We start from the raw sequence: 26,140 nt of genomic DNA, 5'->3' as shown, positions 1-26,140 counted from the left end.
TTGTTCGGGGATCTGGAGATCATAAATCCAACCTTTATTGCTGTTATTGCACAAAAAATACTTATCATATTTCTCAGTGTCCCAAGATGAGAAATAAAGAGGAGAGAAAGAAAAAAGAATTGGATAAGTCTTCTGCTGAAGCCAGTTTTGTTGAAATTTTGGATAGTGGAGAAGCTCTATTTCACTACAAGAAACTAATAAATGTTCGTGGGTTAATTTAAGAACGTGGGTGTCGACGTTCTTAATTGAGTTAAGTTCATGGGTTTGTTGAAAAACGTAGGTACCCACGTTCTTAGTTTAAATCTGTGCGCCCTAGCTAAAACCGTCGAACTTATCGTATTAGAAACGTGGGTACCCACGTTCTTATATTAAGTTCATGGGCCACGTGGACACCGTCGAACTTAACCTAAAAACCTAAATCCCCAACCCGCCCACATGACTCTCTTCTTTCTCGCCCACTGCACGTACCGCGCGCACTCCTCCACTGCGCCGCCGCCAGCCACCGCGCTCGCCGCGCCTCCGCCACCGCTCCTCCACCTCGCGCGCCGCTACCACCTCGCCCAACCACGCCCGCCGAGTCGCCGCCAGACCCGTGCCCAACCGCGCCCGTCGTGCCCAACCGCGGCCGCTGCGCCGCCGCCAGACCCACCGCTCCTCCACCGTGCTCAGCACAAGGCGGGCCGCATCGCCAAAGACGATCTCGATGCCCTCCTCTCGTTCCTCCCACTCTAGCACGGCGAGCTAGCTCCACCCCGTCGCCCGCGGCAATCGAGCGCTCCGTATTCTCGCCGCGCTTTACTCCCCGTCCGCGCCACGGCCACGGCCGCGACTGAGGCGTAGGACCGGCCTTCCTCCTGCCCGCGCGGGGCTCGTCCTGGTGGAGCCCAAGGCGCGCGTCCTGGTGGCCGGCGGCGGCATCGGCGGCCTGGCCTTCGCGCTCGCCGCCAGGCGGAAGGGGTTCGAGGTGCTGGTGCTGGAGCGGGACGTGAGCGCCGTCCGCGGGGAAGGGAGGTACCGCGGTTCGATCCAGCTGCAGAGCAACGCGCTCGCCGCGCTCACCACGCTCGAGGCTCGGGTGCGACTCCCCGCTCGCCGCCCTCGTGCCTCTGGCTTCTGCACCGCCGTCGGCCAGGGAGACACAGCCGACCTCCCTCTCCGTCAGGTGACCTCTCAATTCCTTCTGCCCGCTAGTGAGGCTCAAGGGGTCATTAGTGATAGAAGCTGCAGCATCCATGGTTATTAGATCGTTACCAGAGAAACCATCGAAGGTGAACTCACCTGATCTATCATAAGCAGAGGCAGACAGCAGCAGAGGCACGAGGATGAGGAGGAGATACTGTAGAAAGCAAGGTTGATGCATGTTCATCACATCAGCTAGACAGACGAGGCCTGCTCTTCTCTGCAATATCGATGAATCGAGTCGAGTCACAGGAAGCTATTCAGCTAAATTAATAAAGAGTACTCTCTGGTGGCGAATTTTAATTCACAGGATTGTGTCATTCTCTGCTCAATCGAATGTAGGGCCCGGAGACTTGCACCAGGTCAAGCAAGTTTGCTGTGTCGCCATCAGGATCTTTTAACAGTCGATGGTTGGAACGGACCGACATCAGGTCAAGCTTTGCATCTCATGCCAGTTCAATGCTATCGCAGCTAGGACTAGCAGACTGGTGTTTTCCAAGTGTAGTTATCTTTGCATCTCAGGTATGTTACTGCTGACAATATGTAACTAGGCTCTTTGCAGACATGAAAAGTCCATTAACAGATGTAGTTCTCTCTTTATTTTATTCACAGAGGAGAGGTCGTGCAGGTCGCGTTCAGCCAGGTTTTTGCTATCGGCTCTATCCAAAGATCATTCACGATGCAATGCCATAGTTTCAGTTACCTGAAATTCTCAGGACACCTTTGCAAGAGCTATGCCTTACCATCAAAAGCTTACAGCTTGGAGCAATATCCTCCTTTTTAGCCAACCTTGTTGACATATTTTGCTCACTTCAGCCTACCTTAACACCTGCTGATGCAATTTAATGCACCCTATTGTTTTTTTTGTATGCTTGAATGCTTCCATTTTAGTTGCGTTTTGAATTTACTGAAACAATATATAAATTGCAGGTTCAAGAGCCTGACTTAATTGGGGTGAGTCATTTACTAGTTGACGAAATTCATGAACGCGGCATGAATGAAGATTTTCTCATCATAATACTGCGTGACCTTCTACCAAGACGTCCAGATCTTCGCCTTGTACTGATGAGTGCAACTATAAATGCTGAACTATTTTCCAAGTACTTTGGAGATGCTCCAGTGATGCACATCCCGGTACTGTAATGTTTCATGAACAACATCAAATTGAACTTCTGATTGATTGTGTCTGTATGTTATATATTTACATTGAGGTGTTCTGAGTAGGGGTTCACTTTTCCTGTTGCTGAGTTGTTTCTGGAAGATGTTCTAGAAAAGATACGTTACAGGATCAATTCCGAACGTGATAATTTAGCAGGTAGTTCAAGGAGAAAGAGGTTTTCATCAGTTAAGAGTGATCCATTGTCTGATGTTTTTGAGGTAAACTTCGTTTTTCAACTTCTTTTCCCCTTAATTTAGCACTGATGAGCATGGATTAGTCTAGCTGTGTACTTCTATATATGCATTGTGTCACACTGATTAAGCACTTCAGCTGCAAGTACAGATAGATAAAAAAATCTAAACTGTGAAAACAATTGTTTCAGAAATCATTTTGCTTTAGTTTTCACACAAAGTGCATTTTGGTTGCTCATTTTTTTCGAGGACATTGACATTACTAAGGAGTATGGAAATTACAGCAGTTCAACAAGGCAGTCCCTTGAAGCTTAGTCTGCTGCTGAACTAGATTTGAGCCTTGTAAGTACTGTGCATTTTTTGTATAATTGAAATGCATACATTAATTCCTCAAGTAGCTGGAAGTCATGTTTTTGTAAATGATTCATTAGAGAACCATAGACGTCCCTTCTCTTCATCATGGAGGATACGTTTCTGCTTTCCTGTTTTGTCATTTCATCCAGTCTTGCTTTGAGATAATACATTATAGTATGGTGCTACCGTAGCACCATGTCCATAAGTTCCATCCAAATACTGTCTTGTGTTAATACCTAAACAATATTTTTTTGTTCTGAGTTTTATTTATTTCATGTTGATCCTTGTTACATTAGTTAACTGCATGGCTGTCACATTTGTGCACCAGAACTATTATTTGAACTTAATACACTGCTAACCATACCCAGGAAAAATAGTTGCTGCTAACACCTCTATGTTGACATTTTAGGTGGAAAGTACAATTGAGTATATTTGTCGCTATGAAGCAGAAGGTGCAATCCTTGTGTTCCTTACTGGCTGGGATGAAATTTCGAAGCTTCTGGACAAGATTAAAGGGAATAATTTCCTTGGCAGTCCTAATAGATTTCTTGTTCTTCCTTTGCATGGTTCTATGCCAACTGTGAATCAACGCGAAATTTTTGACAGACCACCAGCTAATATGAGGTGAGCCAGTTAGCTACCCACTGAGAAAATAGTTGTGTTAGGTTCCTGGGACAATGAGGGATGAGATGGGTCAATCCACTTTCAGCATGTGTTTGGTTGAGGGGTGACGAGGGATGGGTCTGTCTCCTAGTGGAACCCTTAGATTCGGGTTCTCCCTGCCTTCTAAAAATGAGCGGATGGGGTAGATCCTTTTCGACACCGTTGTCTTTCTTGGCGTCTTGGGGTAATCCAGAACACAGGTTGGGATCCAAAACAGGGACAGGACAATTCCATTCCCTCTAGTCCCCAAACCAAACACATGCTACAATCTTCAATGTGTTCTTGATATGATCATCATACATAGCCTTAATGTGTTTGCCTTTTAGACAAGGTTTTCGTTTCTTTTATTTGCATACCTTTGGTATCTTTCCACCACTATGTAGACTACTGGTTTGTGACCCATATCATTATCATCATTAGTGCATTTGATTATAGAACTTTGTTATGTTGCATATGTAGCTCATATATATGGTCAGCAAGTCAACTGTGGAAGTTACAAAATTATTTGTTTTTTGGTCACTAAGCATGTAACGCCCTGAATTTGGGGGTAGAATTTTTTCTTCTTTTCTCACACCAAATTCAGGCGTTACCCTTTCCTTTTCCCTTTTTCTCCTCGCTAAGCCTTGATCTTTTCCAAAAGTTATAGCGAGAATTAGCTCGACATCTTGTATACGCAAAACCTAGAACTATTTTTGGTTGTTGCATCATGCCAGATTATGCACCTTTTTTTTATTTGTGGTTGGGTGAATTGGAGAATTAGGCATATGCGAAATAGGGGATATAGAAAATGGAAAATAGGAAAAAGAAAAAAAAACCTTTTCCTTTTCTCTCTCTCCCCCTTTCCCCATTTTGGCCCAGCCGCCCCCCTCCCCCTTCGCACCGGCCCAGCTGGCGGCCCAGCCGCCCCCTCCCCCCTTTCCCCCTTACCTCCCCGTCGTGGGCCGTCCCGTCCAGCCCAACCGCGCCCCCCCCCCGCTTTGGGCCCATGGCCGGCCCAGCCGCCCCCTCCCCCCTTCCCTCCAAAATTTCCATCCCCGCGGGCCCCGCCCGTCATTCTCCCTCTCTCTCCCTCTCCCTAACCCTAGCGCCGCCGCCGCCCTCCCCTGCCCTAGCGCCGCCGCCGCCGCTCCCTCCCCCGCGCGCCGCCGCGCTGCCCTCCCCCGCCGTGGTGAGGCCCCCCTCCTCCCCTCTCCTTTCCCCCTTCTCCCTCCTCCTTCTTCGCCCGCCCGGCCGCTCGGCGAGCCACCCGGCTCGGCCGCCTCCGGCAAGCCCCGCCCCCATGTCCGGCGAGCCCGCCCCGCCCCGCCGCGCCGACCTCGGCCGTCCCCAGCCCCAGCTCGGGCGTCCCGCGCCGGCCCCGCCTCACCGTGCCCCGGCGAGCCCACCCCGCCCCGCCGCGCCCCGACCCCGGCGAGCCCGCCCCGTGCCCCGGTTCGGCCGCCCCCCGGCGACCCGCCCGCCCCCGTGCTCGGCCGCCTCTCCGGCGAGCCGCCCCGCCCGTCCCCGGCCATGGCACCCTCGCCCGGCTCGGCCGCCTCCGCCGCGCTCGTCCCCGGCGAGCCCCGCGCCTGGCCTGGCCGCCCTCGCCGTCGTCCGTGTTCGCCTGCCCACCCCGGCGTGCCGCCGGTGTGCCTTGCTCGTGTCGTAATGGCCCCGGCGCGGCCTCGAGCTCGGCCCAGCGTGCCTTTGGCGCGCGGCCCCGACGCGTGCGCGACTCGTTCGCGGCACGTTAAGCGTGGCTTTGCGCGTGCGCGTGCCCGCGCAGCGCCTTGGCGTAGCTCATCGTGCCTGCGACGCGACGCATAGCGCCCTGTCGCGTCCGCGACACGATCGTCTACCCCCCAGACGCCCCGTCTACCCCCCCCCCCCCCGTATCCTATGCGCGCTAATCACGTTGTTTATATTAATAAGATAGGAGTCTCAATTTGGAAATTGGTTACATTAGTTAATTTGTATAGCTAATCGTCTATCTCATTCAATGTTAATCTACTAAAAAGGATCACGTTTACATTAGTGCATGTAGCTAATCCTTTTGTTGAAGCCAAGTAGAATTAGAGCACGTAACATGTAGTTATTCGTCTACCCGTAGTGCACCTCAAGCATAAGCTTTAACCCTCGCGAGACCTTTCCCCGCCTCTTTCTAACCATGGTAAATTCATTATCGTATGTGATATTCTATGCATATTTACTTTATTTGTTCTCTTGTATGGTGTAATGTTTGTTTCCTAATTTGAATGGATGGATGTATGTATGCTTGCAATCGCATAGAGAACAATTCGGTCGAGGAGCCCGAAGAACTCGCAGGAGAAGCCCCTGAGCAGCAGTCGGTTGGTGGAGGCAAGTGTCCCTTGACCTATCTCTGTCCTATTCATTCTTTAATTCACCTCCCGCATTACACATTTATGCCTAAGGATTGACTAGCTTTGTTATCCATGTCCTTGTTTACCTATTTGGGTTGGATTATTATTGTTTAGCTTTATGCTATTGCTCAAACTCTAATCAATGAACATGATGAGATTATCTATGATACGTTGTTTTCCCTTCTCTTATTATGATGTTGTACTTGTGGCCTTTAAGGGGGCTCGAGCGGTTTCTCGAGTGCCTCTCCGTAAGGACCTGTTCTTTGGATGACCGCCCGGGAAAACAGTGCAACCATGAGGGTGGAATGGGGTACCCTTAGCTGAATAATTAGAGGATCCGGGGTGTAGTTCGCTTAGCCGTCGTGCCGTCAATGGGGCTCGGTGTATGCGGCTCGCTCTGCCAAGCTTGGGTTCGCCCCCTTGGGGAGGAGTGCGGTGCATTTAGGAAACCTAACGGGCGGCTACAGCCCTGGGGAATCTTTGTAAAGGCTACGTAGTGATGCCCTGCTAGGCCACCTAGGTAGTGGTCAATGGGGAGTAGCTCTCTCCGGGCCGAAAGGGAATCACAACTTGTGGGTAAAGTGCACAACCTCTGCAGAGTGTTTGAAAACTGATATATCAGCCGTGCTCGTGGTTATGAGCGGCCAAGGGAGCTCCAGTGATTAGTGGTACTTGATCAGAGACATTTTGGTTTACAGGTGACAATGAGATTGATGGTTCTGGTTATGATTATGGTACTGGTAAGTGGTACTCTTTCCGTTTGGAAAGGGTACATCGGGCTAATAACTTGGCTTAATGTTAAAACCTGGCTTTCTATTAGTAAATAATAATCTGACCAACTAAAAGCAACTGCTTGACTTATCCCCACATAAAGCTAGTCCACTACAGCCAAACAGGATACTTGCTGAGTATGTTGATGTGTACTCACCCTTGCTCTACACACCAAACCCCCCCCCATCCCCAGGTTGTCAGCATTGCAACCACTGCTCAGGAGAAGATGAAGCTATGGAAGGAGACTTCCAGGAGTTCCAAGACTACGACGAGTTCTAGGCGTGGGTTAGCGGCAACCCCCAGTCGGCTGCCTGTGAAGGCCGCGTTTATCTACGTTTCTTTTCCGCACTTTGATTTATTGTAAAGACTATGTGGATGTCTCAGACATATGATGTAATCGACTATTATTTCCCTTTTTAATACTATTTGAGCACTGTGTGATGATGTCCATGTTATGTAACTGCTGTGTACGTGAATTGCTGATCCTGGCACGTACATGGTTCGCATTCGGTTTACCTTCAAAAACCGGGTGTGACATAAGTGGTATCAAAGCCGTGCTGACTGTAGGACCGCTAACCTAAAGTAGAATGGTCGTTCTATGGACTATAGACCTCTGTCCCTGCCTTGACTTTGATATCCCTTCAAAAGTTGGTCATATCGACCAAAACCTATGTTCTACTATATATTATACCTCGCTGAAAATTGTGTTTTATTCTAATCCTTCATTTATTTATGGTTCATTACTTGCTGGTCATATTAATTCTGTTCTCACTCTTTTGCTTGCGGTGTCTTTTGTAGATGGCTCGTCTTAGACACACTGCACGAAAGTCTGTCATCCCCTTCTTACCCTCCCGCCTTGCTGAGCGTCCGCTTCGCCGTCCCGTGGCCGAACAGTCCAGCCACTTGGAGCGGCTGCACCACCGCCTGCATGAGGAGCAGGAACGTCGGCGACAGGAGCAGCAGGGCTCTACTTTCTCGCTCCACCAGGAGATAGAGTCCGTGAGGAGCTGCTCCCCTGTGCTTCCTCTGGAGGCGCCCCAGCCTCTGGATTAGCTGCTGGAGGAGACCCAGACGACGGAGGTGGCGACGACAGCTCGAGCCACGACACCGACTTCTCTGCTGACCAGGAGCCGGAAGGATGGGTTGCTCGACCCATCACTCGCGACGCTGCTCGCGGGTGTCACTTCCATGACGCGCTCGACACCCTGCTACGTCGGGCACTTAATCGGCGTACTTGGTCCATCGAGTATCGCTGTGTGGTCTACCAGCATAGTCGCGGGGTCTACCCGGACCGCTGGGAGGCGACCTGCTTGGTGCGCCGCCCGGAGAACAGTCTCCAGGGTGCGGAGGCCTGCTCAGAGCACTATTCTATCTCTGAGCGGGACTCGGCTGAGGCGGCCATGCAAGATGCTGCACGGCGTGCGCTTTCGCACTACTGCTCGGTTCTCGGTGGGGTAGCTGACGGTCTCAACCTGAAGTACTACCCCCGCCGTCCATCTGGCAGCACAGGAGGCGTGATTGTTTCACCTGTCGGTGAGGACAATCCTAGGTTGAGCAGCACAGTCAACCTAGCCGACGTGCTAAACACGGAGCTGGACCATGCGCTAGACGAGCTGAGTAGGGCTTGTGCTGAGATCGCCCTGCTGTGGGCCGAGCGCGCGAAACGTCGTCACCTGGATGATGGTTCCCCCGCTCCCGTCGGGACTCAGCACCCGTACCGCTCACCTCGGCGTGGACGCCAGTCTTATGGCAATCCCGACTGCAAGACCAAGATAAATCTAGAACCATAGCTCGTTAGAGTTGGATCTTGTAATTAATACAAAATATATACTTAGAAGCTACAGTCTTAGCGTTAGTCTCGCTCTTAGTTAGTCTTAGTTAGACATGGTAGTTTGCTATATCCTGTGCATTTATGTTTGTCATGATGAACTATGTTTGGTTTGGATCTTTGTAATGACTGTCACCAGAGTGTGGGTATCCCCTGCATTTTGGTTTACCTATTATGTTAATGGAGTTAGTTATATAGTTGGGAAACCTTTTATTCCACTTTCCTCTTTATCTGAGAAGATGTGTGGTCTGTGTTGGAGATCAGTGAGGATGCTCATCTGTTCAGTGCTGTTGAAGGATTCTATACTCTTTTCTTATGCTGCAAGATTGGCCAGATCAGTTCTGATGTGTGGTTGCATTATGCAGATGTCAGAGAACAGGCGCAGAGGAGGAAGGCGTGCTCAGCAGGAGCGAGCCGCTCAGCAGGATGAGGTGCCCCAGCAACAGCACCTGCCGCCCCCGCCCCCGATATCGATCGAGCAGATGTTTCTGATGCAGACTCAGGCAGTTCAAGCCATCGGTCAGACTCTGGCCGCCATTCAGCAGCAGCAACAACAACAACAGCAGCAGGCACCACCTCAGCCTCAGATGCCTCAGATGCCCAGAGACAAGCGTGCTGAATTCATGAGAGGTCATCCACCAACGTTTGCTCACTCTTCTGATCCCATGGATGCTAAAGACTGGTTGTGCACTATGGAGCGGGAGTTGCATACCGCTCAGTGTGACGACAGGGAGAAGGTCCTGTATGGTCCCCGTCTGTTGAGAGGAGCAGCTCAGTCATGGTGGGAGTCTTATCTCGCCACCCATGCCAACCCCGACACCATCACCTGGGAAGAGTTCAGAGGTAGCTTTCGTCAGTACCATGTTCCTGCAGGTCTGATGACAGTGAAGAAGGAGGAGTTCCTGGCCCTCAAGCAAGGGTCATCGTCTATCAGTGAGTACCGGGACAGGTTTCTGCAGTTGTCTTGCTATGCTCCTGAAGATGTCAACACCGACACCAAGCGACAGTACCGTTTCCTAAGAGGCTTGGTTGACCCTCTTCAGTATTAGCTGATGAATCATACCTTCCCGACATTCCAGCACCTGATTGACAGGGCAATCATGACAGAGAGGAAGCGTAAGGAAATGGAGGATCGTAAGCGCAAGATCAGTGGACCCCAGCCTGGAAGCAGCAACCGTCCTCGTTTCTCAGGCAATCAACCTCAGCAGTTCAGGTAGAACCAGCGTCCACCTCAGCAGCATCAGCAGTTCCAAAGGCAGTATCCTCAGCACCAGTATCAGAACTGTCAGGGCAATCAGTCAAGAGGTCAGTTTCAGAGGCAGAATCAGCAGGCACCTTGTCTTCCTGCCCTAGCAAACCAGCAGAACAGTCAGGCAGCACCAGCTCAGGTTGGAAACAGGGCATGTTTCCACTGTGGAGAGCAAGACCACTGGGTGATGCAATGTCCGAAGAAGGCAGCCCAGCAGCAGTCAGGCCCCAATGCCCCAGCAAAGCAGAATGTGTCTCAGCCTGGAGCAGGCAACCGCTCTCAGCCGCGTTATAATCATGGAAGACTGAATCACTTGGAGGCTGAAGCAGTTCAGGAGACCCCCGGCATGATAGTAGGTATGTTCCCAGTCGACTCCCATATTGCAGAAGTGTTATTTGATACTGGAGCAACGCATTCTTTCATTACTGCATCATGGGTAGAAGCACATAATCTTCCAATTACTACCATGTCCACCCCCATTCAAATTGACTCAGCCGGTGGTAGAATTCGAGCCGATAGCATTTGTTTGAATGTATGTGTGGAAATAAGGGGGATAGCGTTTCCCGCCAACCTCATAGTAATGGGTACTCAGGGAATAGATGTCATCCTGGGGATGAATTGGCTAGATAAGTATCAGGCAGTTATCAGTTGTGATAAGAGGACAATCAGGTTGGTGTCCCCACTAGGAGAGGAAGTGGTGACCGAGTTAGTTCCGCCTGAGCCAAAGAAAGGAAGTTGTTATCAGATGGTTGTCGATAGCAGTGAAGCAGACCCAATTGAGAGTATCAAGGTTGTGTCCGAATTCCCAGATGTGTTTCCAAAGGACTTACCGGGTATGCCATTAGAGCGGAAAGTTGAGTTTGCCATAGAGCTTCTTCCTGGAACCTCCCCTATCTTTAAGAGAGCTTACAGAATATCTGGACCAGAGTTGGTTGAGCTTAAGAAGCAGATTGATGAGCTGTCAGAGAAAGGTTACATCCGGCCAAGCACCTCGCCTTGGGCCGCCCCTGTCCTATTTGTGGAAAAGAAAGATGGCACCAAAAGGATGTGCATCGATTACCGAGCTTTGAATGAAGTCACCATCAAGAATAAGTACCCTTTGCCCAGAATAGAAGATCTGTTCGACCAGTTGAGAGGAGCCAGTGTGTTCTCCAAGATTGATCTGAGGTCAGGTTATCATCAGCTCAGGATTCGACCTTCGGACATTCCGAAGACGGCATTCATTACCAAGTATGGTTTGTATGAGTTCACTGTGATGTCTTTTGGTTTGACCAATGCACCGGCCTTCTTCATGAACTTGATGAACAGTGTATTCATGGGTTATCTTGACAAGTTTGTGGTGGTATTCATTGATGACATTCTGATCTATTCTCAAAGCGAAGAAGAACATGCAGATCATTTGAGGATGGTATTGCAGAGATTGCGAGAGCACCAGTTGTATGCAAAGTTGAGCAAGTGTGAATTCTGGATCAATGAAGTCCTGTTCTTGGGTCACATAATCAACAAAGAAGGATTGGCTGTGGATCCGAAGAAAGTGGCAGACATTCTGAACTGGAAAGCGCCAACAGATGCTCGAGGAATCAAGAGCTTCATTGGAATGGCCGGATATTATCGGCGATTCATTGAAGGGTTTTCGAAGATTGCGAAACCAATGACAGCATTGCTAGGCAACAAGGTTGAGTTCAAGTGGACCCAGAAATGTCAAGAGGCCTTCGAAGCGCTGAAAGAGAAGTTGACTACAGTGCCTGTCCTAGTCTTGCCTGATGTGCACAAGCCCTTCTCGGTGTATTGTGATGCTTGTTACACTGGTTTGGGATGTGTGTTGATGCAATAGGGAAGAGTTGTGGCTTACTCATCCCGACAGCTGAAGGTTCATGAGAATAATTACCCAATCCATGATCTAGAGTTGGCAGCAGTGGTTCACGCACTGAAGACATGGAGGCACTACCTGTATGGACAGAAATGCGATGTTTTCACATACCACAAGAGTCTGAAGTACATATTCACTCAGTCAGAGCTGAATATGAGGCAGCGAAGATGGTTAGAGCTGATCAAAGACTATGAGTTGGAGATCCACTACCATCCAGGCAAAGCGAACGTAGTGGCAGATGCTTTGAGCAGGAAGAGTCAGATCAACCTGATGGTCGCTCGTCCGATGCCTTATGAGTTGGCCAAGGAGTTCGACAGGTTGAGTCTCGGATTTCTAAATAATTCGCGAGGAGTCACAGTTGAGTTGGAACCTACCTTGGAGCGGGAAATCAAAGAAGCACAGAAGAATGATGAGAAGATCAGTGAGATCCGGCGACTGATTCTAGATGGCAGAGGCAAAGATTTTCGGGAAGATGCAGAAGGTGTGATATGGTTCAAAGACCGCTTGTGTGTTCCCAATGTCCTGTCCATTTGGGAGTTGATCCTCAAGGAAGCTCATGAGACAGCCTATTCGATTCACCCTGGCAGTGAGAAGATGTATCAAGATCTGAAGAAGAAATTCTGGTGGTACGGAATGAAGAGGGAAATCGCAGAGCATGTGGCTATGTGTGATAGTTGTCGATGAATCAAGGCAGAGCACCAGAGACCAGCTGGATTGTTGTAACCGTTGCAAATCCCTCAGTGGAAATGGGATGAAATCGGTATGGATTTCATAGTCGGATTGCCTCGCACTCGAGCCGGCTACGATTCCATTTGGGTAGTAGTGGACCGCTTGACCAAGTCATCCCACTTCATACCTGTCAAGACCAACTACAGCAGTGCAGTATTGGCAGAGTTGTATGTGTCTCGGATTGTTTGTCTTCATGGTGTGCCAAAGAAGATAGTGTCAGACAGAGGAACGCAGTTCACCTCTCATTTCTGGCAGCAGTTGCATGAAGCCTTGGGCACACATCTGAATTTCAGCTCAGCGTATCATCCACAGACAGATGGTCAGACCGAAAGAACCAATCAAATTCTTGAAGACATGTTGAGAGCCTGTGCGTTGCAAGATCAGTCCGGATGGGACAAGCGATTGCCTTATGCAGAGTTCTCCTATAACAACAGTTACCAGGCTAGTTTGAAGATGTCACCATTTCAAGCGCTCTATGGAAGGAGTTGTAGAACTCCGTTGCAATGGGATCAGCCTGGAGAAAAGCAGGTGTTTGGGCCAGACATTTTGCTTGAAGCCGAAGAGAACATCAGGATGGTTCGAGAGAATCTGAAGATAGCGCAGTCAAGACAGCGAAGCTATGCAGACACAAGAAGAAGAGAGTTGAGTTTCGAGGTTGGAGACTTCGTCTATCTGAAAGTGTCACCGATCAGAGGAGTTAGAAGGTTCGGAGTCAAAGGCAAGCTAGCACCCCGCTACATTGGTCCGTACCAAATTCTCTCAAGGCGTGGAGAAGTGGCCTATCAGCTCAGTCTGCCAGAGAATTTGTCTGCTGTGCATGATGTCTTTCATGTGTCTCAGTTGAAGAAGTGCTTGCGTGTGCCGGAAGAGCAGTTGCCAGTGGAAGGTCTTGAAGTCCAGGAGGACTTGACCTACACAGAGAAGCCAGCGCAAATCCTTGAGACCGTAGACAGAGTCACCCGAAGGAAGACCATCAGAATGTGCAAAGTCAGATAGAATCACCACTCTGAGGAAGAAGCAACCTGGGAGCGTGAAGATGATCTGATGGCCAAATACCCTGAGCTCTTTGCTAGCCAACCCTGAATCTCGAGGGCGAGATTCTTTTAAGGGGGATAGGTTTGTAACGCCCTGAATTTGGGGGTAGAATTTTTTTCTTCTTTTCTCACACCAAATTCAGGCGTTACCCTTTCCTTTTCCCTTTTTCTCCTCGCTAAGCCTTGATCTTTTCCAAAAGTTATAGCGAGAATTAGCTCGACATCTTGTATACGCAAAACCTAGAACTATTTTTGGTTGTTGCATCATGCCAGATTATGCACCTTTTTTTTATTTGTGGTTGGGTGAATTGGAGAATTAGGCATATGCGAAATAGGGGATATAGAAAATGGAAAATAGGAAAAAGAAAAAAAACCTTTTCCTTTTCTCTCTCTCCCCCTTTCCCCATTTTGGCCCAGCCGCCCCCCCTCCCCCTTCGCGCCGGCCCAGCTGGCGGCCCAGCCCCCCTTTCCCCCTTCCCTCCCCCGCCGTGGGCCGTCCCGGCCGGCCCAACCGCGCGCGCCCCCCAGCTTTGGGCCCATGGCCGGCCCAGCCGCCCCCTCCCCCCTTCCCCCCAAAATTTCCCTCCCCGCGGGCCCCGCCCGTCATTCTCCCTCTCTCTCCCTCTCCCTAGCCCTAGCGCCGCCGCCGCCGCTCCCTCCCCCGCGCGCCGCCGCGCCGCCCTCCCCCGCCGTGGTGAGGCCCCTCCTCCTCCCCTCTCCTTTCCCCCTTCTCCCTCCTCCTTCCTCGCCCGCCCGGCCGCTCGGCGAGCCACCCGGCTCGGCCGCCTCCGGCGAGCCCCGCCCCCATGTCCGGCGAGCCCGCCCCGCCCCGCCGCGCCGACCTCGGCCGTCCCCGGCCCCGCCGCGTCCGGCCCCGGCTCGGGCGTCTCGCGCCGGCCCCGCCTCACCGTGCCCCGGCGAGCCCGCCCCGCCCCGCCGCGCCCCGACCCCGGCTCGCCCCCCCCCCCCCCCCGGCGAGCCCGCCCGCCCCGTGCCCCGGCTCGGCCGCCCCCTGGCGACCCGCCCGCCCCCGTGCTCGGCCGCCTCTCCGGCGAGCCGCCCCGCCCGTCCCCGGCCATGGCGCCCGAGTCCGGCTCGCCCCCCCCCCCCCCCCCCCCCCCCCCCGCGCTCGTCCCCGGCGAGCCCCGCGCCCGGCCCGGCCGCCCTCGCCGTCGTCCGTGTTCACCCGCCCGCGCCGGCGTGCCTTGCTCGTGTCGTGATGGCCTCGGCGCGGCCTCGAGCTCGGCCAGCACGCGGCCCCGACGCGTGCGCGACTTGTTCGCGGCACGTTAAGCGTGGCTTTGCGCGTGCCCGCGCAGCGCCTTGGCGTAGCTCATCGTGCCCGCGACGCGACGCATAGCGCCCTGTCGCGTCCACGACACGATCGTCTACCCCCCCAGACGCCCCGTCTACCCCCCGTATCCTATGCGCGCTAATCACGTTGTTTATATTAATAAGATAGGAGTCTCAATTTGGAAATTGGTTACGTTAGTTAATTTGTATAGCTAATCGTCTATCTCATTCAATGTTAATCTACTAAAAAGGATCACGTTTACATTAGTGCATGTAGCTAATCCTTTTGTTGAAGCCAAGTAGAATTAGAGCACGTAACGTGTAGTTATTCGTCTACCCGTAGTGCACCTCGAGCATAAGCTTTAACCCTCGCGAGACCTTTCCCCGCCTCTTTCTAACCATGGTAAATTCATTATCGTATGTGATATTCTATGCATATTTACTTTATTTGTTCTCTTGTATGGTGTACTGTTTGTTTCCTAATTTGAATGGATGGATGTATGTATGCCTGCAATCGCATAGAGAACGATTCGGTCGAGGAGCCCGAAGAACTCGCAGGAGAAGCCCCTGAGCAGCAGTCGGTTGGTGGAGGCAAGTGTCCCTTGACCTATCTCTGTCCTATTCATTCTTTAATTCACCTCCCGCATTACACATTTATGCCTAAGGATTGACTAGCTTTGTTATCCATGTCCTTGTTTACCTATTCGGGTTGGATTATTATTGTTTAGCTTTATGCTATTGCTCAAACTCTAATCAATGAACATGATGAGATTATCTATGATACGCTGTTTTCCCTTCTCTTATTATGATGTTGTACTTGTGGTCTTTAAGGGGGCTCGAGCGGTTTCTCGAGTGCCTCTCCGTAAGGACCTGTTCTTTGGATGACCGCCCGGGAAAACAGTGCAACCATGAGGGTGGAATGGGGTGCCCTTAGCTGAATAATTAGAGGATCCGGGGTGTAGTTCGCTTAGCCGTCGTGCCGTCAATGGGGCTTGGTGTATGCGGCTCGCTCTGCCAAGCTTGGGTTTGCCCCCTTGGGGAGGAGTGCGGTGCATTTAGGAAACCTAACGGGCGACTACAGCCCCGGGGAATCTTTGTAAAGGCTACGTAGTGATGCCCTGCTAGGCCACCTAGGTAGTGGTCAATGGGGAGTAGCTCTCTCCGGGTAGAAAGGAAATCACGGCTTGTGGGTAAAGTGCACAACCTCTGCAGAGTGTTTAAAAACTGATATATCAGCCATGCTCGCGGTTATGAGCGGCCAAGGGAGCTCCAGTGATTAGTGGTATTTGATCAGAGACATTTTGGTTTACAGGTGGCAATGAGATTGATGGTTCTGGTTATGATTATGGTACTGGTAAGTGGTACTCTTTCCGTTTGGAAAGGGTACATTGGGCTAATAACTTGGGTTAATGTTAAAACCTGGCTTTCTATTAGTAAATAATAATCTGACCAACTAAAAGCAACTGCTTGACTTATCCCCACATAAAGCTAGTCCACTACAGCCAAACAGGATACTTGCTGAGTATGTTGATGTGTACTCACCCTTGCTCTACACACCAAACCCCCCCATCCCCAGGTTGTCAGCATTGCAACCACTGCTCAGGAGAAGATGAAGCTGTGGAAGGAGACTTCCAGGAGTTCCAAGACTACGACGAGTTCTAGGCGTGGGTTAGCGGCAACCCCCAGTCGGCTGCCTGTGAAGGCCGCGTTTATCTACGTTTCTTTTCCGCACTTTGATTTATTGTAAAGACTATGTGGATGTCTCAGACATATGATGTAATCGACTATTATTTCCCTTTTTAATACTATTTGAGCACTGTGTGATGATGTCCATGTTATGTAACTGCTGTGTACGTGAATTGCTGATCCTGGCACGTACATGGTTCGCATTCGGTTTACCTTCAAAAACCGGGTGTGACAAAGCAAGAACTGACTTCTGCCATGTAGGCATGTCCCTTCCGGTATCCTTTTGAGCAATGTGTGCTGCTTCAAAGTATTTGTTCTTTTCTACAATTTTTTTCATTTCTCATTATTTCTGGGTTTTGCTCAATAGCTATTCTGTTTGTTCTGATTTCTGAATGTTTTCTCTATGCATATTGTTTTGTTTGAACTAATTGCAGCTCTTTATAAATGGTTAACAATTCCTTTCAGATCTTATCGAGTAATTTTAGATCATTTTACTTTTCTTATTGTCTATTAACAGTTTGTTTGTAATTTCAGAAAAATTGTTTTGGCAACCAACATTGCGGAGAGTAGTATCACTATAGATGATGTTGTCTATGTGATTGATTGTGGTAAGGCCAAGGAGACAAGCTATGATGCCTTGAATAAGCTCGCATGCCTTCTTCCATCATGGATATCAAAAGCTTCTGCTCATCAGGTATGTTACTGCTGACAATATGTAACTAGGCTCTTTGCAGACATGAAAAGTCCATTAACAGATGCAGTTCTCTCTTTATTTTATTCACAGAGGAGAGGTCGTGCAGGCCGCGTTCAGCCAGGTTTTTGCTATCGGCTCTATCCAAAGATCATTCACGATGCAATGCCATAGTTTCAGTTACCTGAAATTCTCTGGACTCCTTTGCAAGAGCTATGCCTTACCATCAAAAGCTTACAGCTTGGAGCAGTATCCTCCTTTTTAGCCAAGTCACTGCAGGCACCAGATCCACTTTCTGTTAAGAATGCTATTGAGCTTCTTAAAACCATTGGCGCACTGGATGATACAGAGGAGCTCACTTCTCTTGGTGTGAAATTTTCTAGCTAACCTCCATATAAGGTTTTTTGCACATTTATTCCAGTTGTTTGCATAAACCTCTCAAATCTACTTTGGTTTTGTGCAGGGCGACATCTCTGTACTCTCCCACTGGACCCAAACATCGGGAAAATGCTGCTTATGGGATCTGTATTCCAGTGCCTAGATCCAGTATTGACAATTGCTGCTGCTCTCGCATATCGAAATCCATTTGTGCTCCCAATAGATAGAAAAGAAGAACCTGATGCTGTCAAAAGATCGTTTGCTGGTGACTCATGCAAGTAATTATTATAGCAATTCTGCCACTTCGATATTGATCCCAAGGACTGAGGGAACCTATAAGGATTGTTTTTTCGAGGCACCTGATTAGTTGATATTTCTGCAACCATAGATAGTCATAGCTATGATTTGATTGTTTCATGCCTACTTGAATGTAGCAATTTGTTTCCTACTCTTTCAGTTTCAAATCGTAAGTAGTTAGCTTTTGCTACGCACCTAGATATACATTATGTATACATAGTAAAAGCTATGTATATATAGAAAAGCTAAAACCACTTAAATTGGAACGGAAGGAGTACGATTTCCTTAAGTGCAACACTAGGGTAAACACCTACTGTGGTAGCTATATTATTGTATGTACAAAAAAACAGTACAAAAACTAGAGACCAAAGAAGAGAGAGATGTTGTTAGATACAATTACAAAGGGAAACTGCAGGAGGCTATCTAGCCAAGCCATGTCTGAGGTTCTAGAAGTATCTAGCGATCTACATCATAAGAGAAGCCTTTCTTTCAAGACAAGGCTGTGATGTTTATTGCTCCCTCTCTTCCAAATTGTATAAGTTTAGGTTTGTGTTACATAAAGCTTCTCTAACTTTGACCAAGTTGACTTGTCTACTTTAAAACCTTGTTCTTATATATTGCCAACATGCTTTACTTACTACTGCTGATGGGGCTTCACTTATAGCATCTGTAGGATAGTTCCTTTGGTTGCTAGAAAGGTTCAAAAAGGAGCTAGGCGCTAAGCCATCGATTAGCACCTAGGATGTCTCAATGTAGATCAAACGTGATAAGTGTTTATACACTATAACTACATATCAACAGATCTATAGTTGCACAGATGTGACAAAATAAATAGAAAAGGAAGAGCAATGCCATAACAGCCCATTGAGGCCACTAGGGGAGGAACTTGTGAATGAACGAGGAACTTCCATGAAACCATCTTTCCTAGCTGTCAAGTGCAAGGTCTTTTCCTTTATCTGCCCTTTCGTCTCTTTCTATTGGTAATGTTTTATCAAATGTAAAATACAAAACAGGTCCTACTACACAAAGTACATACAAAGTATAGCAATTTCGATCTATTTTCACTCTCATGTTCATGTTCATGCACAAATATGGAAGCCACATTTTGTGTTTATCATGCTTTCCTATATCTTTGTGTACATGTGATTTAATGCGAGATGTATATTTATGAGAATTTTGGTTTATTTTGTAGGATTCCGGCTCTCATCAAGTGACTCCTCCCCCTCACGATGACTTTGCAGACAGATGTCTCAATTCTAGTGGTGGAGCTACGAACAACAGTCTGATGTCCTGATCGAGAGCGATGGAGCTAATGTTTGAACTTGTGTGTTTGAACTTGTGAACTAAAAATGTGAACTATGGATGTGAACTTGTGTGAATTTGTGAACTTATGTATTTGGACTTATGTGAATTTGTGAACTTATATATATGGACTTGTGTGAATTTGTGATATGAACATATATATATCAATGTGTTTGAAATCTATATTGTATGTGATATTCTGTGTTGCATGTGATATTATGTGTGTCTAATTTTTCATTTCTATATTTTTTATTTTTTTCTAAAAAAGGGTTAAGAACGTGGGTACCGTCGAACTTAATGTGCAGCCCTCGCAGACCCACGCAGGACACATAAGTTCGACGACCACGTGGCCCCGTCGAACTTAACCGTAAGAACGTGGGTCCCGTCGAACTTAGGGGAAAAAATTTGACGGCCCCCGTCGAACTTAAAAACACACGTTCTTACTGTTAAGTTCGATGGTACCCACGTTTTTAATGTTAAGTTCGACGGTACCCACGTTCTTAATGTTAAGTTCGACGGTACCCACGTTCTTACTTCTCTAAGTTCGTCCAAAAATCGTCGTCAGCTATATTCGTCGGTAAACCCACGTTCTTACAGTAAGTTCGACGGCTTATTACAGTAAGTTCGACGGTTTGTCACCCACGTTCTTTAACCAGTTTCCTGTAGTGTTTGTTGCCTCTCCTGAAAAGTGCTCTTCTTGGATTCTCGATTCCGCTTGCACTTTTCATATTTGTTCGCATACAGATTGGTTTTCTGATTATGTTCAGTCTCATGCTGGTGAGGTTGTTATTAGAGATGGATCCACATGTGAGATTATTGGAATTGGCTCTATTTATATCCAAGTTCATGATGGCAGTATTAAGAAACTTATTGATGTCCATTTTGTTCCAAAATTGAAGAGAAATCTTATTTCTTTGAGCACTTTAGAAGCAATGGGATTCAATTTTGCTGCTATTGATGGTGTTCTTAAGGTTTCTTGTGGCAATCGTATTATCTTGAAGGGCAACCATTTGAATAATCTCTATTACTTGCAATGTTCAACAGTTGATGCTGAAGCTGTTTCTATTGCGTTCCAGAAGAGAGGTTATTTTGATGATAAGCCTAATGATTCTTTAGACTTGGTTGATATTCAAATTTAGCATCCTAGTGGTGTTTGGGGAAACAATTTTATAGATTTAGCGTCAAGGGGAGATTTGTTGGATAAGATCATGTGACCCTATCTCTATCTTGTTGGATAAGATCATGTGACCCTATCTCTATCTCCTTTGCCTATATAAATAGGCCCCCTTGTACCCTATACTTGAACAACATATAATAGATCTGTTTTCCCGTGGTTTTTTCTCCTCCATATTGGAGGAGTTTTTCCACGTTAAACTCTGTGTCTCCTTTTTCCCACCTGCGATCCTAACAGTTTATGTAAAACTTTGTTGATGATCCTTTGTGAGACTGGTTTTGCAAGGATCGTGTGATCGAAGACGACTAGGCTTATTACCAGGACGACTATGTGTTGTGTCTCTTTCTATCATGATCCTCTTTAAGGAAAACATGTTTAGGTGTGTAAGCAATTAGGTCATTCCTTCACCACAGCAAGTATGTATTCATGGTTCTCATTGGTCGATCTTGGATATACATACATATGCGTTAATTACTCGAACAATTTCATTATCCCTCTACAATATTCCACATTTTTTCTTGACAGATAGACAGAAGTCGCAGAACTCTATTGGAGAAAAGAAAGCAACATATAGACAAACTCGAATTAGCTAGGCATATCTGATATGATCATCCAGAATGCAGTGAGAAGACAACAGGTTAGAAAACGATGGCAAGTGTTGACGCCTATTTCGGGTGCCAAACACTCAACAAGAACCAGCGGTGGTGCTCTCTGCACAGGCGCGGACGGTCCGCGGCCAGGGGCCGGACGGTCCGCGATCTGGCGCAGGGCTAGGGTTCCCTGCCTGACGGCCGGACGGTCCGCGCCCTAGGGCCGGACGGTCCGCGCGTGCGCAAGGGCGGCGGAAGATCGCCGGCGGTGCCTGGATCTCGCTCCCGGGAGGGACCCCGTCGGGGAGGAGAGATCCTAGGTGTTGTCTAGGCTCGGGCGGACCGACCTAGACTCCTCTAATCGACGTAGAGTCGAAGAGAAACGGAGAATTTGGGGATTGAGAGGCTAAACTAGAACTAGACTAGAACTACTCCTAATTGTACAAGAAATAAATGCGAGAAAAAGTGTTATTGATTCGATTGATAATTACAAATCGGCCGTATACCTCTCTATTTATAGAGGAGGGGGCTGGACCCTTTACAAACTAATCTCCCGAGCTAATTCCGCGAATCTAACTAACAACCGTAGCACAAAACTCGGAACCCTAATCTGCTCTGCGCACGCGCGGACCGTCCGGCCCACAGACGCAGACCGTCCACAGCTCATTTTGGAGCTCAACATATGCCCCCTGCCTTTTGGTGGAGCTGAGCGAACCAAAAGCAACTAACTCGATGTGATCACATCGGTTTTCTTAGGCATCTTGCCACATACTAGGATGGTACTTTTTGAGGAAACGTCCATTCAAAGCCTTGGGTAAATCCTTGCCTTGTAATGTTTGTAGTAAATAAGCGTTACCAGACATTACCTATTTTACTTTATAAGGACCCTCCTAGCTTGGCGACCATTTCCCAAACTTCCGGTCTTTATTCCTTAGAGGCAGTATGGTCTTCCACACCAGGTCCCCTACTTGAAATGACTTTGCTTTGACCTTCTTGTTGTAAGCCTTGGCTACCATGATCTTGTCCTTTTCTATTGCTCCCAAAGCTATCACCCTCTTGTCGGTCACCTCATCAATATTATCCATCATTGAATTATAATAATCAGTGACGGTTAGATCATTTTGTCTAGCGAACCTGACAGCATTCAAACTTATTTCCATAGGCAACACTGCTTCCTACCCATAGACAAGCTCAAAAGGAGATACTTTAGTAGCACTATGTTTAGATATTCTTTGAGCCCATAAAGCTTCAGACAAAATCTTATGCCAATGCTTAGGATTATCGGATATCTTCTTTTTTATCAAGTTAATCAATGTCCTATTACTAGACTCGGCCTGTCCATTGGCCTGAGCATAATATGGAGATGAATTAAGCAACTTAATCCTATATAATTCGGCAAATTCATGTACCTCCTTTGACATAAAAGAAGTTTCTTGATCTATAGTCAAAGTCTGGGGAATGCCGAATCTATGAATAATATGCTCAGTTATGAGCTCAATTACCTCCTTGTGTGTCATGTTCTTCAGAGCAACGGCTTCAGTCCATTTGGTAAAGTAGTCAGTGGCAACTAACACGAACCGATGCCCATTTGATGATGAAGGATGAATTTCTCCTATAAAGTCTAATCCCCATCCTCTAAAAGGCCAAGGCTTGATGATATGATGTAATTCGGCTGCAGGGACCAACTGTAGGTCGCCGAATTTTTGACACACTTGGCATCCTTTATAGTACTTGAAACAATCAGCTATCATGTTAGGCCTTGTAATGTTTGTAGTAAATAAGCGTTACCAGATATTACCTGTTTTACTTTATAAGGACCCTCCTAGCTTGGCGACCATTTCCCAAACTTCCGGTCTTTATTCCTTAGAGGCAGTATGGTCTTCCACACCAGGTCCCCTACTTGAAATGACTTTGCTTTGACCTTCTTGTTGTAAGCCTTGGCTACCATGATCTTGTCCTTTTCTATTGCTCCCAAAGCTATCACCCTCTTGTCGGTCACCTCATCAATATTATCCATCATTGAATTATAATAATTAGTGACGGTTAGATCATTTTGTCTGGCGAACCTGACAGCATTCAAACTTATTTCCATAGGCAACACTGCTTCCTACCCATAGACAAGCTCAAAAGGAGATACTTTAGTAGCACTATGTTTAGATATTCTGTGAGCCCATAAAGCTTCAGACAAAATCTTATGCCAATGCTTAGGATTATCGGATATCTTCTTTTTTATCAAGTTAATCAATGTCCTATTACTAGACTCGGTCTGTCCATTGGCCTGAGCATAATATGGAGATGAATTAAGCAACTTAATCCTATATAATTCGGCAAATTCATGTACCTCCTTTGACATAAAAGAAGTTTCTTGATCTATAGTCAAAGTCTGGGGAATGCCGAATCTATGAATAATATGCTCAGTTATGAGCTCAATTACCTCCTTGTGTGTCATGTTCTTCAGAGCAACGGCTTCAGTCCATTTGGTAAAGTAGTCAGTGGCAACTAACACGAACCGATGCCCCTTTGATGATGAAGGATGAATTTCTCCTATAAAGTCTAATCCCCATCCTCTAAAAGGCCAAGGCTTGATGATATGATGTAATTCGGCTGCAGGGACCAACTGTAGGTCGCCGAATTTTTGACACACTTGGCATCCTTTATAGTACTTGAAACAATCAGCTATCATGTTAGGCCAAAAACCAGACCTTCGCAACAACCACTTCATCTTTGGAGCCGATTGATGGGTACCACAAATTCCTTCATGTACTTTGGCCATGGATAATATAGCATCATCTGGGCCCATGCACTTAAGCAGGACATCGTTGACTGTTCAGCGGTAGAGTTTATCACTCATCAAAACATACTTGAAAGTTGTACGCCGAATGTTCTTATTTGTCCTGATATTGGGATTTCGTAAGTAATTAGTTATGGGTGTCCTTCAATCATTTGCATCGGCTTCATTATCAGCCGAATCAATTAGGAGAACTTTCCTGGTAACCCCGGACAGTCCGGAGTCTCTACTCGGACGGTCCGCGACCTGGGGAATTGGCCCTGCACCGGTTATCAGATTTTCAGTGTTGTGAAATCTCCTTCGCTTTATTCGATAACCTGATGCATCTTGTGCCAAATTGTTAGCTCTATGATTCTCAACTCTAGAGATATGCCAAATACTGAATTCGTCAAAAGAATGAATTATGCCCCAACATTTTTCAAGGTAACTATTTAGAGTACCATCAAAACATTGATATTCTTCTAACACCTATTGGACGACCAGCTGAGAATCACCAAATGCCTTCACATGTTTTATTCCCATACAATTTAAAAGTTCCAAGCCGAACAAAAGGGTCTCATATTCGGCTTGATTGTTAGTGCTATAACTTTTCAATTGGCTAGAGAAGTCGAAGGAGACATCACTTGGTGAAACAAGTACGATGCCAATTCCTTGCCCTTCATTGCAAATCGATCCATCAAAATATAAAGTCCAAGGAGTAATAGTGAGGTATGACATGTCTAGTTTATGAGTATCATTAATCCGATGTTCTACAATAAAATCCGCTACGACCTGGCCTCTCATAGATTTCAATGGTTCATAGGCCAAGTCATATTCTATGAGTGCATAAGCCCACTTACGAATTCTACCACTCATAATTTGGTTATGCAACATGTATTTGATCACATTGGCTTGACCAAAACAGTGCAATGACTAGACAGTAAATAACATCTACACTTGGTGCATGCATAAAACAAGCATAAGCATAACTTCTCAATAAAAGTGTACCTCGTTTCAGCATCCACCAATCTCCGACTTAGATATGTCACCACATGCTCCTTTCCTTTAGTTTCTTGTGTTAGAATAGCCCTAGTGACCTTATCTTTAGGTGCAATGTATAATCAGAATGGTACTCCTGCTTGTGGTGCTTTTAATACGGGAGCCGAAGACAAGTATTTTTTTAATGAGAACAAATGCTTCCTGCTGCTCTGCCCCCAAGCGAATTCGGCATCATTCTCAAGTCGAAGGATAGGGGTGAAGGCATCAATCTTCCCGGCTAGGTTAGAAATAAACCTTTGTAAATAATTCACCATGCTGAGAAACTTCTGCACTTCGAACTTACAGGTCGAAGGTCCCACATTCCGAATAGACTTGATTCGGTCGGGGTCTATCTCTATACCATGTTCATGGATGACAAATCCTAAAAACTTACCAGCCGACACTCCAAAAGCACATTAACGTGGGTTCATTTTCAAACCATACCGACGCATCTTATCAAAGGCTTTGCGCAAATCAGCTAAATGAGAACTAAACTCAGCCGATTTTACTATAATATCATCAATGTAGACTTCCACAGTGTTTCCCAACAGTTCGTGAAAGATCAAATTCATAGCTCTCTGATAAGTAGCACCGACATTTTTTAGACCAAATGTCATGACAACCCACTCAAATAAACCAATGAAGCCTGGACATATAAAGGCCATTTTAGACGCATCCTCTTCGGCCATGAAAATCTGATTATATCCAGCATTACCATCAAGAAAGCTAATAATTCTATTTCCTGATGCATTATTGATTAATGTGTCGGCTATGGGCATGGGATACTCATCTTTAGGAGTTGCTATATTCAAATTGCGAAAATCAATGCATACTCTAAGCTTACCTGACTCCTTCTTCTCCACCGGCACAATATTGGAGACCCACTCTGCGTATCTGCACGGTCTAATAAAATTAGCTTCTAACACCTAGTGAATTTCGTCCTTGATTCATGGGAGAAGATCGGGACAAAATGTTCTAGCTCTCTGCTTGAAAGGTCTGAAACCAGACTTAATGAGCAGTCGATGCTCTACGATCTCTCGGCTTAATCCCAACATCTCAGTGTAATTCCAAGCAAAGCAATTCGAATATTACTTCAATAGACCAATCATCTCATTTCTAGGATCGGTCTCCAGGGTCTTGTTTACAAAAGTCGGCCTCGGAGTTTTACCATCTCCTATGTCAATCTCCTCCAAAGGATCGGCCGATGTAAACCCCTGTCCTAGTTTATCAAGATCTCTGAATTTCTCTATCATGTCCTCCACAGAAGAATCAGATGATCTTTGTGTCATGGCGGACTCTCCGGTCTCGGGGGCCGGATTATCCGTAATACTGTCTTTACGCTGTGGTAGATGTTCGGTCTTAAAGTCCAAACTATTTTATGAAAGACCAGACCATCCGGCCTTAGAAGCTGAACTGTCCGTGACCAAGGACTCATGAATTTTGTGTGTACTCATCATTTAAACTTTATTTAGGATTTAGCCGATTTTCCATCGGCTCTAGCATTACAGGAATGAAACCCTTCTTATCTATACTTATG

At 47.2% G+C, this 26,140-nt stretch overlaps 1 pseudogene; it reads left to right on the top strand.

The window, feature by feature from the left end:
* The first annotated feature begins 3,187 nt into the window (after window positions 1-3,187).
* Window positions 3,188-26,140, top strand: part of LOC109942486 (uncharacterized) — a 41,418-nt pseudogene continuing 18,465 nt past the window's right edge.

The sequence above is a fragment of the Zea mays genome, chromosome 9, assembly GCF_902167145.1.
Source record: "Zea mays cultivar B73 chromosome 9, Zm-B73-REFERENCE-NAM-5.0, whole genome shotgun sequence".
NCBI lineage: Eukaryota > Viridiplantae > Streptophyta > Magnoliopsida > Poales > Poaceae > Zea > Zea mays.
The sequence above is the reverse complement of the archived record's forward strand: the minus strand, read 5'-3'. Positions and strand labels throughout refer to the sequence as shown.